The 14,684-nt window shown below is 50.0% G+C and overlaps 1 protein-coding gene across 4 annotated transcripts in view; it reads right to left on the bottom strand.

Moving 5' to 3' along the window:
• The window catches only part of Fgf1 (fibroblast growth factor 1), a 97,815-nt gene extending 85,047 nt beyond the window's left edge, over window positions 1-12,768 (bottom strand). The window contains exons 1-2 of one of the 4 annotated variants that reach the window (XM_075968785.1): window positions 12,420-12,768; window positions 11,301-11,392 (exon numbers count right to left, since the gene is read on the bottom strand). The gene's annotated coding sequence lies outside the window, so the exon portion shown is untranslated. Of the gene's footprint in view, window positions 1-228; window positions 254-11,300; window positions 11,648-12,419 lie in introns of those variants that run through there. The other 3 variants (XM_075968790.1, XM_075968784.1, XM_075968786.1) reach the window with 3 other exon arrangements.
• Window positions 12,769-14,684: the final 1,916 nt, after the last annotated feature.

Here is a 14,684-nt window from a genome sequence, read left to right as displayed (position 1 = left end):
TAGGTCTGCCTTTGGCCCTTGTTCATCAGCCGGAGGGGCCCCGCCTGCAGCCCACCACCCAGCCGCACCCCACCACGTCAGTCCACGTGAAGCTCTAAGTGCCCCTAGCTCTTGACGGTCTGCAGCAGACCTGGGGACTGCAGAGATGGCAGACAGTGACAACAACTATCTTGGGTGTTATTTTAGCATGGTTTGTCTCGGGGCAGAAGCCCGAGCCCAGTGTATTACCGTCTGAGCAGAATCCTGTTTATTTTGAAGCCTCTGTCACCAGGGAAACAACTGGTAGTGTTGAAAGACATTCCTCTAAAACCGGGCGGCTAGCGAAAGGGAGCCCTTTTCTGTCCTGTCATCGGTCCCCACGCATGGTGTAAGTGTCTGTCTATATGTCTACACCGTTCCCAGAGCCAAGCCCTATTGAGGGCATTCTGTGGAGCTAGGCAAGGAGTGGCCGCCTGGTTAGGGCTAGGGAGGGGTGTCAGAGAGTGTCCCCAGCATTTGTCATTACAGTTCCCATCTATCCTGGCTAGATTAGGGGGTCCTCAGGTGAGCCTGGGTCTCTTCGGTGAACCATAAATGTCATCTTCATACCATAGAGAAGGAAGGAAGGGAGGTTGCCTCATAATACATATGACTCTGGCTTGAAGGTAGAGAATGAAGTGGACTCAGAAGACATGGATCAAAGAAACCGGCTGGAACCATATGATTAATTGTGGCTGATCATTGACGAAGAGAACCTCCCTTGCACAGGCATTTCAACCTGGGAGGCATGAGTGAGCATTCATGCGTGTGTGGGCTCCAGCCTGCTCACCTGATGGTTCAGATAGAAAGAGGCACGTGGACCTGAGGGAACTGGCAATGTACTCCAAGGTCTCTCTCCCTGATCAATGTAGTCGATCTGGGGTAGTGAATCCAGGGAGGGCAAGATGCGGGGGAGGAGAACAAAGTCTGAATTTGAAACTCACACATTTTGAACACTTACTTGGTCTCTAGCTTGTGGCACTAGTTTACAGGCTGCAGAGTCTGTAAGAAGTGGGCCTGGCCGACAGAATGAGGTTGGCAGGAGCAGGTCTTTGACCATTGTACCTACCCCTGCCTCTGGTCTAGCTCTCTCCACTTCCTGGTCCGTACCAGGTGGCAGCCACCCCTCTGCCTTCCTGTCACCATGCCTTCCCCACCACTGATGGACTGGAATGTCTCTGAAACCATTAGCCACCGTGAGCCTTTCCTCACACAAGTCGTTTCTGTCGGATATCTTGTTATAGTTAACAGTGGGGGTGGAGGGTCTCTTGGCTGAAAGAGCAACCAGGGCCATTCCTGGGCCTTCAGAATGAGGAGTCCCAAGGAGCTCGGCTCCTGAGGCAAGAGGCTCAGACATGACATGGCTCTGACCACGGGTCTGTCAGAGGGGACTGGTTCTCAGAGAAGCCCTGCAGAGGGATGCCATCACAAATATCAAACCTCGTCTTCCTGGGAAGAGCAGAAGAAATCTAGGCTGGCTAGGTCCCTAACTAGAGGGGAACCTTCTCCAACCCCTCCCACCTTGACACTACGTGTCGCACACAGATTTCTGACTGTGACTGAGGGTGCCATGTGCAGCTACCCTCACGCGCAGTGCTGTGTGTGAGCATGGGCCCAGCAATATTCTTATTCAGGAGAATGGGTCACTTGTTGAAATCCAAAGTTTTCAGTGTGGAAATTACACCCTTGAGATTCACTCAGATGAGGGCAGGTGCCAGGCGTTTCTTGTTCAGTCTGTCAAGCCGAGAAAGAATAGTTCATTCTTGCAGGAAATGACAGTGTGCACATTTTGGATTCTGCAGGTTTGATTCAGGAAGCCACAAGCGTTGAACCTAAATGGTGTTTATGGTGGTCTGGATGGGATGTCCCCCATAGTCTCTGGCATTTGGATACTTGGTTGCCCGTTGGTGGTGCTATTTGCTTAGGCTTAGGCAATGTGGCCTTGCTGAATGAAGGATGTTGCTAAGGGTGGACTTTGAGGGTTCAAAAGCCACATATCCCTGGTTGTCTTGCTCTGTGCTTCCAGCTTGAGGTTTCAGAAGTGAGTGCTCAGCTTGCTGCCCCTGCTGCTGCCCTGCCCGCCTGCTGCCCCGGCTGTTGCCCTGCCCGCCTGCTGCCCTGCCCGCCTGCTGCCCTGCCCGCCTGCTGCCCCGGCTGCAGCCCTGCCCGCCTGCTGCCCCGGCTGCTGCCCTGCCCTCCTGCTGCCCCGGCTGCTGCCCTGCCCGCCTGCTGCCCCGGCTGCAGCCCTGCCCGCCTGCTGCCCCGGCTGCTGCCCTGCCCGCCTGCTGTCCCGGCTGCTGCCCTGCCCGCCTGCTGCCCCGGCTGCTACCCTGCCCGCCTGCTGCCCCGGCTGCTACCCCGGCTGCTACCCCACCTGCTGCCCCGGCTGCTGCCCTGCCCGCCTGCTGCCCCGGCTGCTGCCCTGCCTGCTACCCCGGCTGCTACCCTGCCCGCCTGCTGCCCCGGCTGCTGCCCTGCCCGCCTGCTGTCCCGGCTGCTGCCCTGCCCGCCTGCTGCCCCGGCTGCTACCCTGCCCGCCTGCTGCCCCGGCTGCTACCCCGGCTGCTACCCCACCTGCTGCCCCGGCTGCTGCCCTGCCCGCCTGCTGCCCCGGCTGCTGCCCTGCCTGCTACCCCGGCTGCTACCCTGCCCGCCTGCTGCCCCGGCTGCTGCCCTGCCTGCCTGCTGCCCCAGCTGCTACCCTGCCTGCTGCCCCGGCTGCTGCCCTGCTCGCCTGCTGCCCCGGCTGCTGCCCTGCCTGCCTGCTACCATGCTTTCCTGCCATGGTGGTGATGAGCTCTCATCCCTCTGTAAGCCTGAATAATCTCTTCCTTTTATAAATTGCCTTGGTCATGGTGATTTATCACAACAATAGAAAAACAATACGATGTCAATGCAGTAAGTGTGTGTCTGAACAGGGGCAGGTCAGCATGCCGGTGGGTCTGATCTGAGAACTGTGCAGCTATGGAACGAAGCCACCTCGTGGAAAATCTTTGGGATATTGTAATGATGCGCTCAAAGACCCTTTCTGAACAAAAGACACAGACCCAGTGTTTCGCCCAGAGTCACTGTGTGACTAGCCCTCTCTCTCCCTGGTTTAGTCTAACACTCACTAACCTGAGCACGCTATGTTCTTGGCCACTCCTGGACAGCTCAGCTCTTCCAGGCTCCTTCTTTCCTAAGGACCTCAATAAGATTTCCAACTTTCGGCTTCCCTGCAAACTTCAGAGCACCATGGCAATCAAATGCTAGCATGCTCAACTTGAAGGTACAAGTGGAAGCTGTTATCTAATTTCTCCATTGTATCCACTATCACACACCTCACAATGCAATCCCTAATGACTGGCGTGTACTAATTTCTGTGCTGTAGTAAGTGTTTAGCAATATTATGGTCCAAATCCTGCAAAAAGGACCTTCAGTTCTTTAAGATACATTTATAATATAGTTCTCTTAATGATGACATTTATTTTTTTTACATTTAGCATTTCTCAATTTAAATGTTTATTTCAACATGTGTAAAGGATCTATACTATCTTGGAAACAATATGCATGGAGTTTTTAAAATCCTGAGTGATGTCTCTTGGTCCAACTGTTACCTGGAGTGGGAAGAGACTGTGAGATTCCCCAGGAGGAAAGTCTGGCCCTAGAATAGACCTGAGCCCTACACCAGGAAATAGTCTGGGGAAAAAATAGCTGTGAAAGCCACTTATTAAGCACCCACGATTCTCTAGGTCCTTCTGTGTGTGACAGAAATCATATCTTCTCTCCAACTTCTTCAGCCACTTTAAAACCCTCCTCTGTCACAATAAGACCTTTTGCAGAAACCACATGCCTCTGTGGAGGTGTGGCCTGAGGAAAACAATAGATCTTTGAGGATGGACCAAACTCCTGGTGGGGTTATCCTCAAAAGATGCAAGCTTGTCCAGAATTATCTAAGGCTAAAGTGCTGGGGCTGTTAACGGAGGTGCATCCTTCTTCCGAATCTTAAGAGCCAGACTTGGCCAGCACTCAGGCAGTTGCTTCTACAGAAACTGGCTCCAGACTCTTAGGGAGAGCTCTAGAATAGTGGTTCTCAATGGGGCAGAGGCCAGGCACCCCCTTTTGTAAGCCACTAATGCTGCCACCTTTTAATACAGTTAAAAGTCATGTTGTGGTGACCCCCAACTATAAAGCTATTTTTGTTATTACTTCATAACTGTAATATTGTCACTGTTCGGATTCAGACGATAAATATCTGTGTTTTCTGAAAGTCTTAGGCGACTCTGTGAAAGGGTTGTTTGACCTCCAAAGGGGTCACTACCCACAGGTTGAGAACCACTGCTTTAGAAGGTCCATAAAAGTAGAGGACAGGCCGGGCGGTGGTGGCGCACGCCTTTAATCTCAGCACTTGGGAGGCAGAGGCAGGCGGATCTCTGTGAGTTCGAGACCAGCCTGGTCTACAAGAGCTAGTTCCAGGACAGGCTCCAAAACCACAGAGAAACCCTGTCTCGAAAAACCAAAAAAAAAAAAAAAAGTAGAGGACAGCATTTCTTTTCTTCCTCTCTTTGCCCCCGATCCCCAACCAATTTTATGTTCAGTGCTTCTGAACAGCAGACTCGGCACCCTCACTCGGGTGGCGTGAAAGAAACACCCATGCCGCATCGGTTGGCAAGCTTTAGAAGGTTGCCAGGAAGCACACTTTCTTCCTCTCAGGCAGAGCAGCCGCCCTGGCATCTTCTCCTGGACTCTTAAGGTTGACATTTCAGAGTGGCCTCGGCCTGTCTCCCTCCTTCATCCTGTTCAAATCAGAGAAGCCGCTCCGCGAGGCTCTGTCAGACTCCTGGCATTTTCTTCCTAATCTCATTTTGACCTTGTTCAGGGCCCAACAAATCCTAATCAGCTGACAGGCGGAATCAGATGCTGAGTGCAGCTCTGCAGCCAGCATTTCCGCCTGATTATGCCCAACCGGGGCCACTCAGCAAGGGCATCCTGGCCACCTGGTGAGTCAGCTGCCAAGTGGACAGGGAAGCAAGGCAGACATTCTCAAGAAACTGCGTTAGTGACCCGAGGCAACCTCAAGGACAGACTCATCAGCAGAGCTGGAGGGTACACCGGGTACAGTAGCTCACAGAAAGGGGTGCCTGGCCCTGCCTCACTGTTACCCAAGAACATTAGCCAATTTTTTTTCAGCAGCTATAGGTGGGACACTTGAAAAGGGCCCCTCGTACAAGTGAGCTGCTTCAGCTCCGTTAGGACCCCCACCCCCACCCTGTGCTTCTTCTAGTTTCTTTTTTCTTTTTTTGGAGATAAGGTCTCCTGTATCCCAGGCTGGCCCCGGACTCCTGTGTAAGCTAAGAATGATCTTGAACTCCTGACCCACCTGCCTATACCTTCCGAGTGCTGGGATTACAAACACGTAGGCCATTACATCCAGCTTCTGGGGTGCCGGGGAGCCAATCTAAGGCCTTTAGGATGTTTTGATACAAAATTCCACTCGTTTCCCTGGGCTGGTTTTGAACTCAGTGTAGACAGTCTTTCTGCTTTGACATCCTACTAGCCGAGAACTACGGGTCTGCTGTACTGCCAAATCCGGCCTGTGTGATTACACTTGGTATGCCGAAGCTCTTCTGAGAACATAGAGTACCAAAGGGTGTAAAGTGGCCCTCACCAGATCAGTCCTCCCTGAAGATGGCCAGGGGTGTGGGATTTGGCTCTCTCAGGCAGAAGGTGACTTTGTGCCCATGGCTATGGTGGCACATAGGAACAGCTCGCTGTGCGTTTACAGCGCTCTTTGCTTATTTGTTTACCCACAGACCTCCGAGCCCTGTGAGGTAGTGCAGGCCTGGAATCCCAGCAGTCCGGAGGTGGGAGCAGAAGACAGAGAGTTCGAGGCTAGCTTGGGGTACAGAATGAGATTTGGGGACTTTGGTCTAGTTCATCCAAGCATCAGTCTCTCCTTCTGGGCTTATTGATTTCCGTAACTTCCCTTTAACTTGTCTTCTCGTCTTTGTCCCTTCAGCCCCATGGGACCGTCCAGAAGAACCTTGCTAAAAGGTAAGTCAGATTGCATCTCTCTTTGTTCCCAATCGTCTGTCTGGTACCCTTCCTTTGCACCGAGAACAAAGCCAAGCTCATGTGTCCCACCGCATCTCTCAGCTCAGCCCATGCTCACCTCTTCACTCCTTGTGTTACTTGTACATTGCTCATTACATAGTGCCAAGCCTGCCCAGATGGACCCAGCGCTTTCTTTGTAATGGTGCTTTGGTTTGCAGTTTTTTCTGTGTTGGACTTAAACCTTCTCAAAGTCTTTGGGACAGAAAGAATCCAAGTGTTGTCAGCTAATATGGTTTTTCAGCTCCATTGACCCAATGGCCAGGGATGAGAACCCTTCTGCATTAGGGATCCAAGGGGAAGCCCATGAGAGAAACTGCTGTCCTTAGCACACTGGGAACACTGAGACCCTAACCTGGCACAGCTGTCTGTCGCTGGGAGTGATAAGTGTGGCTGGAACACCCTGGCTGCGCTCCTGGCTCAGATGCAAGCCTGGTGCTCAGAGCCCTGCAGTCTGGTCCGCAGCAGGCTATGAACTCTAGACCATCTCAAGCCCCTGAAAATCTGATGAAAGTATGAGCCCATCCCCAAGAAAAGCAAGTATGTTTGCTCACACACACATTTTTATGTTTCACTTTGGAAAGAATCAAGATGCCCCAAGCCCAATTTAGTCTCACAGTAAGAATGCCTCGTTTGGTAACCGCCTTACTGTTTGGCAAAACAAACAAACCTATCTGGATCCCCAGTCTACCATTTAAATGAACCAGAAGCCTGCATGTAAAAGATGATAAACCTTAGGGGAACGTCCTAGGGAGCACTACAGCAGAAGTGAATGAGATGAATTGACAGTGAGCGTTTACAGAGGCATGATCTGAAATCCAGGTGGAAAGAAAGCAATGCAAGCAACACAGCCTTTAACCGGACCTATGCGAGGAGGCAGGACGTGTCCTGGACCCTTCTTTTCCATCTATGGTCTTCCCATTGGCTGTCCCCACACTCTGCGGGAGAGACCTGAACTTACCAGAGCACAATAGGCCTCACCTTCAACTAACCCCATCACTGGGTTAAGATCCCACTGAATTTCCGTGCTGGCTAGATTTTTGTTTGTTTGTTTGTTTGTTTGTTTTTGTTGTGGTTTTTTGTTTGTTTTGTTTATGTGACAACTTGACACAAGCTGGAGTTCTCTGGGAAGAAGAACCTTGATTGAAAAAAATGTGATTGTTTGTCGGCACCTCTGTAGAATATTTTTTTAAAAGTTAATATTGGGTGTGGGTGGTGCTACCTCTGAGCAGGTGGCCCTAAACTGTTTTAGAAAGCGGACCAGGCAAGCCACAGAGAGAAATCCTGTAGCAGCCTTCCTCCATGTCTTCTACTCCAGTGCCAGCCCTGACTCCTCTCAGTGATGGACTGGAATGTGGAACTAGGCTGACATTAACCTTTTCCTCCCCACGTTGCTTTTGGTCATAGTGTTTTCCCATAGAAACGGAAACCCCAACTAAAACAATTTCTTAACGTTTTATTCAGATATAACTCACATGACCTACAGATCACGTGTTCAGCATGGTGATCTTACTATAGTCACAAACCTATGGAGCCATAAGCACAGTCACTTTAGAATATTTTTGTCACTTCAAAAGAAACTGTGTCCCTTAGTGGTCAGCTGACATTTCCCCCTTCCTGTCAGGCTCAGACAGCCACAGAGCTCCTTTCTGTCTTGAAGATTCCCTCTCCTGTCCATTTTGTATAAATACGATCATTCAATGTGGGGTTTTCCCCTTAGCATAATATCTTCAAATTTCAATAATATTGTAGTAGTATGTATCAAAATTTATTTCTTAATTTTGCTGCTGAATGTTTCATTGTAAGGATACATCACATTTTACTCCATCCACCAGCTGATAAATATCTAGGGCTATATATTATAAATAATGATGCTGTGAATGTTTTTTATGAAGATATGCAGTGTTTTAGATTATTTTATGTATATGCATGTGTGCCTGAGTATGTATGTATGCACCACATGCATGTGGGTACCTTCAGAAGCCAGAAAACAGCTTCTGATCCCGTTGAGCTGGAGTTACAGGTGGTATACAACCACCTGATATAGGTTCTGGGAACTGAACCCAGGTCCTCTGCAAGAGCAGCAAGTTCTCTTAAGCCCTGTGCCATCTCTCCAACCTGTAGAGGTTCATCTTTTTAGTATTAACCTAAGGATTCAGACGCTCAGAGGAGCGATACTCAGAGCACACACTTGTGTATGTGCATGTATTGTGTGTATGCATGTGTGTATGTGTCCCCGCATCATAATCATATGCAAAAAGCAGGCAAGCATGGATGCTAAGTCCCTCAGATCGCTTCCTTTCCATTGGAACCTTCTGGGTGATCCTGGGACTTGATTCAGTCTCAGTCTCCAAGGGGGATTATGTCATCCCTAGAAGGAAGGTGGCAATGCCAGCTTGTGACCCTTACAGGGCAGTGTGAAGATAAATGGAAGAAGTCCAATGGGCTCTATTCTTCGGAGGGTCAAGTCCATAAGAATAGGCTAGTGTGTGCTCCCAGATGGAGGGTGTTGTTTGCTCCCAGGCACCTGTTGCAGCTCAGAGCCCATGGCTTGGGGCTTGAGAGCATGGATGGTATTAGTCTCCATTTATGATGACATTAAGATGTGGTTTCTCTTGGGATTAGAATCTGGTCACCTCTTGAATCCCAGAGACTATTCCCTAAAGAAAAGCCTAGCCCTTTTCTGCTTGACCATGCTGGGCAGGGCAGGGGCAGGGGAAAGGGCAGGGTCCCATCTAGTGACCAGTGCCCAGAGGGTCAAGCTTGAATTCTAAAACTTATCTTTGAACTAGTTCTTGGAATGATCACCCTGCCCTGTGATCACCCTTTTCTCTGTAAAGTACCTTGTTCTCTATAGAACCCTAGAGTACCTCCTTCCATGAAAGTCCTTCCGTGATCCCTTGACTTCTGGAGAGGGGTTGAATCCAATAAGGCCTCCTGTAGAGAGGTACTGAGAAGTCAGGTGATGGAGAGGTGTCTTAAAACGTCTGAGGGTCCTATGTAGTCTACCAACTTCCTTGGGTCTCTTGGGCTTTAAAATCAGGCCCCAGGAGATGGCCCTGAGAGGCATCTCTATGTTAAATGGAACAGTAAATGAACTGGCAGGCATGCCTGGGGCACACCCCAATATCACTATTCACTGGTTGTATGAGCAAGGGCATGTACCTCCCCCACCTGAAATGACTTAGTAGTAGGGTGTGCCTGGTGGGCAGATTCACTGTGGAGACTTCATGGGATGGTGCTACAGGGGCTCTGCCTGCATCCCGAGCTTTACCAGTGTTTGCTTTAAAGTCAGAATTGAGGCCCACGAGCAGGCCAATGTTCTGTTGGTCAGTTAGTTGAACTCACTTAATTGGGCACCAGTTATGCAGCAGATACTAGCAAAAGGCCTGGGAACAAAACTTACCTTTCCCCCAAGGTTGCAAAATTCAGGTGGAAAAGAAACTAAACATTATGAAGTTTTTGTTTGTTTGGTTTGAGACAGGGTCTCACTGTGTAGCTCTGACTGGCCAGGAACTCACTATGTAGACCAAGCTGACTTTAAACTCAGAGATCTGCCTGACTCTGCCTCCCAAGTGCTGGGATTAAAGGTGTGCACCACCATGGCCAGCTCCTCAGACTTCTTAAAGAATACATAAACAGCAGTCCTGACAATGCCATTCAGGTTCAGAGAAGAGAGACGGCAAAAGTGTCTGGAAGGGTTGGACAAGGCCACAAGGAAAGCAATACTCTGAGGTGAGCAGTTGCAAGGCAAGATGAATTCCATCAATAGAGCGGAGGGAGGACTGGGGACAAGGGGAGTGGAGGACAGAGTAACGTACGGCAGAGGCAGTGAGTGACAGCCTAGAGTAGTCAGGGCACAGCGCTGGTCTAGACCTGAGCCAGCATCAGCTTTCTGGTGTTAGTTCCTTCCTCACTGCCAGGGGTCTCTGGGTACGACAAGGCAGGCATCTCTTAGTGATCTGTTCTACCAATAATTACTCTTCCTCTGAAACTTCTTATCAATAACACGGAAGAATGAAAGGAGAAGGGAGACCGAAGTTACCATTGCAGAAAGAGCCACATAGTAGCAACTGTTGGGCTCCTGTAACCAGCCCCCTTCTCTGGGGATGAACACTTTGATTGCCTTTGGGGGAGTCACCCTTGTTACTCTCAACCCAGGTGGCATTGGAGAAGATGACACCCCCACTCCACGGGAGCAATAGATGCAGGCCTTTCCACGTTGGTTCTGTGAGACCCAAGCCTAAGTCCAGCTGGAGCGGGATGTCAGTGGGATGTGGACTGAGTTGCTGGCAGCCACACTGCCACTATCACGGCAAGTCCTTCTGGGAACAGAACCTGACCAGGAGCCAAAGGCAAAGGATGGAGAGAGAAGGACTCAGGATACCTTCCCACCTAGCGCCACTGTACCAAAGCCTCGGAGATATACCATCTTTTTGCCCGAGTCTCTTCACTCTCGGTTTAGATTATGATCATTGACAGAATCCAGATTTATGCAAGTACGTGGCTCCTGTTGGGGTTTTGATGACGTCTTCTTAGCATGGATAGATGCTATGTCTGCAGTAACAGAACCCATGTGCTGGGCATAGCGGCCCCTGTACTCATCCTCAAATGGTGCGCTCAGGGTTGCAGAAGGCTACACCAAGATGCAAACTGCCCTTCTTTCTCCCTCCTCTGCTCACCCAGGAACTCTCCCCAGACTCCTGACTCCATTCCTCTTTTTCTTAAAGTAAGGAGTTATTGAATCTACTAAGTATATTTTTGCAAGACACTGAAACACCAGGGAGGAACAAGAAACGGAAGACTAGCAAGTCTTAGTTTTGTTTTTTTTTTGTTTTCCTTTTTGCTCCTTAGGGGAGAATCAGCTATTTCTTTTATTTCCTGTTCCATGCTGTGTCTTTTAGAAAGCATTAACTTTATGGTGATGGGATTTGGCTAGTTTACAATTTCCTGGCTACCTCTTCTTGGATCTGAGCACAGATAATTCACGGGGTAGGAATAATTTCCTGCTTCCTGGCTAAGAACTCGTCCTCTATAGTTCTTTCTGGGGGGTGAATTTGCCTCTGAATGAGAGGTAGGAATCTTTGAAGACTCCAGTCTATCTTTGACCCAGATCTGGGAGTGGGGGTGCAGGATTGAGGGAAGGGGGGAGGAACAAGTGGAAGGCGAGGAGCAGGAACACAGGCACTCACCTCTGTCTCTGTGGTGGTGGTGGGGCTTTCTTTCTGGGGTGGTGACAGCCGCTGCAATCACACTGGGCTCCCAGGATGCTGCAAGTAGCCTGCTGAAAAAGGGCGGTTCCATTCACCATTAGAAGGGAGTGTCCATCCAGAAAAGGAGGCCTTTATTCCCTGGAGGTTGTTGAGCCACTTGTCCTTTCTCTCTATGGTGTGAACGGAGCTGAGGAGACACCAACCCCCCAAGGGAAAGGCTGTGTGAAACCATACACCCCACTGGCCACTTAGCAGGTGGCTTCTTGGCTTCGGGGGGGCCCCCAGGAGGAAGGTAAGGCCGCCCTGTCCAGCCCCTGAAAGGTTGGATGGTATTGGTACGCCTACAGAAGGCCAAGGCCAAGAGCCCATGTTCTTTCATTTCCCCTCTGATGTGATTTATTTTTGGACTAGACACACAGGCTATTTGGGGGCTGGACAGCTGCCAGGTGAAAGGACAAGTATGTTGGCCAAGTTGTGTCTATGCCCTGCTCTGAACTTGCCCTTGTCCCTTCCCCCACATGAGATGGGGGGGGGGGTCTTGCTCTGATTAACTTTTGCAACTCCGCATGCTTTTTCAACTAGTTGATCGCTGCCCTCTGAGCATGCAACGGGAACTGTCTTCCCTTCTGCATGTGAAGCAGGTGGGTTCTGAGGCTGGTGGTCGTGCCACATAGGCAAGCACACTATTCCAAACAAGGAGACCCTCTAGTCAACACAGGGCGGACCCTGAGGCTAGAAGGCAATGTGTAAACAGTGTGGGGAAAGCTAGGCTCGGTGACCACGCGCCCAATTCTCCCTCGCTCTCCTGGTAGTTCCTGTTTCCTAGGCTTGTGGGGCACAGCGTTGAAGTGGGTAGATTTCTCACCTCCCATTCTTCGCCACTGAACGGGAATGGAGAGCTGAAGCAGGCATGCTTGACCTGATGGCGTGCACCTTAACCTCATCGCCTCCACTGTCACAGCTCTTACTCCTGGGCTCTCGCCGAGTGCCCTGAACGCCGCCTCTCCCCTGCCCCAGCCCCTTTCATCCTCGGGGCAGCCAACCCTTTGCTCTGTGTGGCGGCCAGGGAAGCTGAGATGTGGAAAGGCTGAACCTTACCTTCAGAAAGGTTGAGGTGCTGGCTCCAGACTGTCTGCCTCCAGGGCTGGCGCTTTTTGACCACTTTGCTCTGCTGCCTTCTCAAGTAGAACTGGTTAAGATTTTGCCACCTTTCCCCCCAGAGAACGAAGGAACTAGAGCCTCAGGGGTGAATCAGACCCATTGATTCAGCCTTCAATTTCATCCCCAAATTCGGGTCTTGAAGAGGAGACAATAGCTTTTTTGTGTGTTAACTGTCCCAGGCTGAGTCTAGGTACAGGATGGAATCTCTGCTCTCCCTTGTCCTTGGAGACATTTCCCTGTGAGTGATTCACTGTGCAAACATTAGAGCAAGCTGGGTCGAGCTGCCCAGGCTGGTCTCCCAACCCGTCTGAGCTCAAGTGCCCAGTTTCTTTAGGAAGAGCCAGAGGTAGCACTCAACTGCTTGTCCAACGCTGCCCTCTTCAGGCTCTTGTGTGCCATTACACCAGGGCAATCATCTACGGACTATCTCAAAAATGAGTTTTTAGAATCCTTTCCCAGGTCCTTCAAAAGTTACTTTGCCAGGGGATGTGTCTGTGCCGATAATAATTCTTCCCCTTTTGTGTAATAGTTGAGAATTCACATCACCCTTGCAAATCTAAGTAAGGTGTCTTTGCCCAAAATGAAAAAGAAAAGAAAATCTCCAGGTTTCCTAATGATCCAGACGTTTTCTTTGATGATTTAAATCAACTTTCTTTAATGATAAATTAAGCATTTCCTCATTGAACAACCACTTCCCCTATTGGCTCATTATTATTGAACTGCAGAAGCAATTTAAGGTAATATTAGAAAAAAAAAGCCATCCCTGTGTGTTTTTGTGTGTGTGTGTTTGTGTGTGTGTGTGCATGTGCGTGTGTGTGTGTGATATGTGCACACCTGTTTTATGGGCATGCCAGCTGTCTTCTTGTATTGCTCCCTGCCTTAGTCTTTAAGATGGGTCTATTGCATTCCTGACTAAGTTACTTACGGTTAGTTACATGGGCATGGGTGAGAGATTATGAGATCATGAGCAATTTACCGATAGCTAGACCACTGAAGACACTGTCTGCCCTCCTCTGGTAAACAGGAACTACGGATAGTTCCTCCGGGGAAGGTGAGGATTCTTGGGCCCCTCCCCATGTATGTCAGGACACTGTCGGGCAGTCTTGCGCAGGTCTGATACAGGTAACGACAGCTGCTGCCGTTTCAGGAGTGTGATATCCATGTCAGAGTGGAAAGAATTCACTCTGCAGCTCCCCTCCCTGTCTTCTGGCTCTTACCTTCTTTCTGCTTCCTCTTCTGCCATGTTCCTTGAGCCTGGAAACGATCGATATAGATGTCCCTTGACCTATCGATTTCAACGTTCAGGGGGGCATTTTTTAGAGTTACTTCAGAAAACAGAGCAAAAAATTCATGAAGATTGCTGCTCACCAGGGCTGGTTACTGCTGCCTGCGAGCAGCAGGGTCATGACCCATGCACTGAGCATCTGCCCTCTGTCAGGCCTTTGGGCACCAGATATAAACACAGTGAGCAAAATCCAGCTTGCTCCATGCTGACTTCCTCGCCATGGCTACCTTCAGGACACTGAGCAATGGAAGCACGCAGGTTAATAATTACTCAAACGAGCCGCGGGAATTCAGCTTGTTGAAGTGCGAGCACAGCGGGTATTTAGTGAGGCAAGAATGCACAGTGGACATTGGCCCTGGGAGCCAGCTTTGTTCCTGGTGAAATGGGCGAAGGCAGCAAGCCCTAGGGGCATGAAATCTAAACCAAGAATAAAGCTTCATAAAGCTCTAAGAATCTGGAAAAAAAATCATGGAGAAACCTCAGGAAAGGGGCTTGTAGACAGTTAAGAGAAAGAAAGAGACTGTTGTGTTTGGTTTCTTGTTGCTGCGACAAGACACTGACCAAGCTTTTCATATGGGCACGTGACCAGGGAGAAATTCTCACCAAACTCCTAATCACGGCTACCTCTAGAGGGCATGAGAATCAAGCCAAACTAGCTGGGTCTCTGGTGGTGGCTTTCTACCTAATCCTCCTCTCTCCCTGGATTAGATTCTCAAAATACACTCTCTCCATCCCTGCTAACATTCAAGTATCTCACCTGCAACCATGCCAGGCAGTGGTGGCTCACACCCTTAACCCCGGTATTCGGGAGGCAGAGGCAGGCAGATCTCTGTGAGTTCAAGGCTAGCCTGGTCTACAAAGCCTGTGAGTTCCAGGATAGCCAGGGTTATGTAGAGGGACCCTGTCTCAAACAAAAC

Source organism: Microtus pennsylvanicus, chromosome 4, assembly GCF_037038515.1.
Source record: "Microtus pennsylvanicus isolate mMicPen1 chromosome 4, mMicPen1.hap1, whole genome shotgun sequence".
NCBI lineage: Eukaryota > Metazoa > Chordata > Mammalia > Rodentia > Cricetidae > Microtus > Microtus pennsylvanicus.
The sequence above is the reverse complement of the archived record's forward strand: the minus strand, read 5'-3'. Positions and strand labels throughout refer to the sequence as shown.